Source organism: Clupea harengus, chromosome 24, assembly GCF_900700415.2.
Source record: "Clupea harengus chromosome 24, Ch_v2.0.2, whole genome shotgun sequence".
Lineage (NCBI taxonomy): Eukaryota > Metazoa > Chordata > Actinopteri > Clupeiformes > Clupeidae > Clupea > Clupea harengus.
This window is the reverse complement of record NC_045175.1, coordinates 18,116,360-18,120,806: the sequence shown is the minus strand read 5'-3', so window position 1 is coordinate 18,120,806 and position 4,447 is coordinate 18,116,360.

Genomic DNA, 4,447 nt, shown 5'->3' with positions numbered 1-4,447 from the left:
CACTAGAGCTTTCAGACAGTCAGATTAGCTATTTGTGTGTTTCGGTGCACGCGCAAAAGGCAGACCTCTATCAAAACCGAGCCTCTCCCGTTGGATAGTAGAGGCTATCGTGTTGTCTTATAAGAGCTTGTCTTTAGATCCCCCGGAGAAGTTGAATGCGCACTCTACGCGGGGGGTCTCGTCTTCCTGGGCCTTACTAAAGGGCGTCTCAGTGGAAGATATTTGCAAAGCTGCAAGCTGGAGTTCTCGCCACACTTTCATTAGATTCTACATGTTAGATGTGGCTGAACCTAGTTTTCTTCATAGCGTTCTGCGGGCAAGTGATCTCTGAATCCCCTGGCCTGAGAACGATATATATGATAAGTGTGTTCATTAGTGTCTACATGGTATGTTGCACATGAAACATCCCAGGGTTTTCCTACGGGCGCGGGATCACGGATCCCTGTCGCCTATGATAAAGGTGGCCCTGTTAAATTCATGGTGTTCTGCAGGCAAGCGATCTCTGAATCCCCTGACCTGAGAACGATGTATATGATAAGTGTGTTTATCGGTGTCTACATGTTATGTTGCACATGAAACATTTCAGGGTGGTTTCCTACAGGCGCAGGATCACGATCCTCGCCGCCTATGATAAAGGTTGCCCTGTTAATATGTTCACCGCCAGCGGCCGTAGGAACCTCTATGAGGGCAAAGGCTTCAATAAAGCTGGTTTGTGTAATTGGCTGCCACTGTATTATCACGCGGGAATGTATAGGGTCCCATACTGTTATATCGCAGTGAATTGCGATAAGGAACGTCTCGGTTACTTACGTAACCTCGGTTCCTTAAGCAGGAACCAGATATAACAAAGTTGGCGTGTACAGTGTTACCTTGGATTGATTGTCTTGCTCATTTTCTTTCCGAGGCAGATCTGAGGGCGCGTAATGATATTATATTACTCCTGGGAGGCGGGCCCAGGAGCGCGCGCTGACAGATCTCGCGGCCTTTCAGGCGTGAATAGATAAATGCTTCGATTTGTACCCCATGACTGACGTCATGTACCATACTGTTATATCTGGTTCCTGCTTAAGGAACCGAGGTTACGTAAGTAACCGAGACGTTTCAATTAATATATACAGCTGTAGAACTGAGACCATTTTCCTGCTCAGACTGAGACCATTAAAATGAACCCAAACATGACAAAGAAATCATCTTACAATGCAATATTTCACTTTAGCACTCTTACACTCATTTCTCTGCCCCTAGTTTCACCCCGGCCTGGAAAAGCACAGAGAGAGAACCAGACACATAGGTTTGAGATAAGAGTCTCAGCAGGGGTGGGAAAATCAACAATTGGGACAGTGTATCTCTGGAATGTTTGTTGGAGCCACCATAAACCAACACCCCTGCCCCACCAAATGAGAAGTTACTAGAGGAAGAATGCCATCTGTGATTTTCCACTGCAAAGATCCATTTCTGCCCTTACACTAGTATCACCAGTCAGCAGCCATTTATATTCCCCTCATCTTCTCTCAGTCACAGCATGCTTCAGCCAGGGCTGATGGCAGTCAGTTCTGTCTCAACCAAAGCTTCCCAGCAATGCTGTGGGTGGATCCAGTTGGCCTTGGTGCCCATAGCAACAGTGTTGTTACACTCCTTCTGTCGTCACAGCGACCTTAATGTTATACAGGTTCAGACCCCTCTTAGACACACAACACCAGAAATTAGTGAAGTTTACCAGTTTTTTTAGAGGGCCGGCAGCCACAAACACTTAGTTTCAGACACAGTCCCTGGGCAAAATACGGTACGTGGTTTAACCAGGCCTATCGCCACATACCCCACCCCAGTCAACCATTGTATGAAGAGGCTACGCACAGTAGCCACAGACAGGCACTACAAAGAGGATGGAGCACAACACTATTAGCAGGGAGGCCAATTGGAAATAATAAATGAAATAAATTGGAAAAGAAACACAAAAAAATCTCCTATAAGACTCAGCCACTGCAACCCCCAGCTAGGCACAACACTATTATAATACTGGCGGGAACACAACACCTAATAGAATGTCAGTGCACAAATGGGCTCACACACACAGCAAGCTACACCACCATTAAGGGTGGCAAACTTACTCCACGCAGGCGGACACTCAACTCCTCAGTGAAAGATATCGTTGGGGCTGGGTGGAAATGCGACACAAAATATCGGCCTATTCCATCAGATTTCCTGTGAAAACACAACTGTTCTACTATAATATAACAGACCTCTATTTTAGCTCTGGCGTTAAATGAGGTTGCGTGATTTCAGCAAAGAACTCGATGGAATGCCAGTCTGATGGATAGGGTGTCGGTTTATTTTCCGTAACAGACCTCGAGCACACCCACACGCTGCGATCGAGAGAGAGAAGGAGAGATTAGGAGATATGGTCCATAGTGTTGTTTCTCTTCTTTGTTGGCCTTGTCTTCAAAGGCTGCAATGTCTCCTCAATGCTCCTCGCTCCGTTCTCTCACCACACATAGCAGTTGGTGTCTCTATGATGTTCTTTCTCTAACACAACAACACTCAGCATACAAGTTAGATACAAGTCAATAGAATACACAACTTAGTATAATGGGTGTGTCTGTGGTCTGGATCAAAGTGTAAGTTGGGGGCATGATAGGCATGGGGTCTACCTATATGGGCCATTCTACCGAATTGGTGCAAAGTGTGGTCCCACAACAATAAAAACTATTTACAAAACAATTAAGTATTCAGACATAGATATTTACTAAGAATATGTTATGGTCTATTTAAACCCAAGACATTTATTGAGATAGGGATAAGCTAAATATATACAAAATCATCATTTATAGGGTACTTTCTATTGGGAAGTAGCTGTCCCTAACCCTGGCATCTAAATTTCAATGTCTGTAAATAACACTTTTTAGATTTTTTTAGATTTTTTTCAATTTTCAATTTCAAAGATCTTTACGATTAAGTTTAAACAGAACTTGGAAGATTTAGATTTATTGTGGGTTTAATTTAAAAAAAAAAATAAACTATACTCAAAAAATCATGTCCATAGTTTTCATGTCACTACCGAAACACAGGAGTTTTAGTCCATTGGCTGAGCCTGTTTTTTAGCCACACCCCTGCATTTATAACCAGGCAGTGATACTTTGAACAGTATAAATTGAACTTTGAAATTTGGTAAAAAATTCATTTTTATTGATTTCATTGTGAAAACCTTCAAGAAATATTTGTAAAAATACTCTTCAGAGAAGGGAAGGAAACACAATCTGAACAGGTTAATAATCATACGTTTTTCCTATAGTTTATTACTATGTTTCGGTAGTGACAATTTTTGGGAGAGGAAAAACATTCCAACACATTCTAAAAATAAAATATAAAAATTGCCAGTTAAATTATCTAGATACTCTATGTATACTTTAGATATGGTACAATATATATACCAACAAAGTTTTGGGAATAAAACCTACAAATTTTCAAAATGTTTCCAACCTGACTTTGCACCAATTCGGTAGAATGGCCCATATATGAAAAGGTGTGAATGTCAGCAGACAGTGTGTGAATGAAGGTGGCATGAATCTGATACATTCTTGTGGGGGAGGAATCCATATGAGTTGAAAGTTTATGAAAACCACCTAAATCTAACATGAGTAAGTGGAACCATTAAGAGGGACTCACCCGGTTCATGCCTGCCCCGCTGAGTGGGTGCATTGCCGGATCCCGAAGTAGAAAAACACAGATATGGTCGGCAGCTTCCCCCGCGGTGACCAAAAACAAAACACAATCCCAATGCACCCGCCAATTCAGACAGTCCTATGTTGGTCTTTGTTCCAGCGCAGGCTAAACAACGACCCATGCACACATATAACGGGCGGTAAGCAGTCCTTGCCTTTGGACAGGAAAAGTTTGCGTCTCTCTCTCTTCCTCCGATGAAGGTTCCACTTTCCCTCTGGCCACAACTTCAGACTCCACAATCCTCCGGAACACAAGAACAAACACTCAACAACCAGCAGACTCGAGGCTGGCCCATTCACACAAATGATTCAGTGTAAACTAATAATTAGCACTTTCCTTTCATGCTAGCATGCATCTTCTCCACACGCTGGCTGGCTGTTGGTTGTTTACTTCTTGCCGACGCTGCTGGATCATCGCTCCAGGGCCACCTGGGAAGTTGGGTCGCCTTCCTTCTCTGTCACCCCATTGAAACATCAGCAAGCAGAGGTGTTGTCAATTAGGTGTCATCAGCCCATAGGACACCCTGGAAAAAAAACACACACACACACATAAACAAGGAAATGCAGACACAACAGCAAACAAGCACAACGCAAGCAGAAACACACACAGGTACATAACAGCATGGGGTGGGTGGGGTCCTTTACTATGCCTCAGGCCTGCCTGCAGACTCTGGTAGTAAGTGAGCTCCAGGGTTGGGAGTGGAGCTCCTTCTCTGCTGTCTTGATGA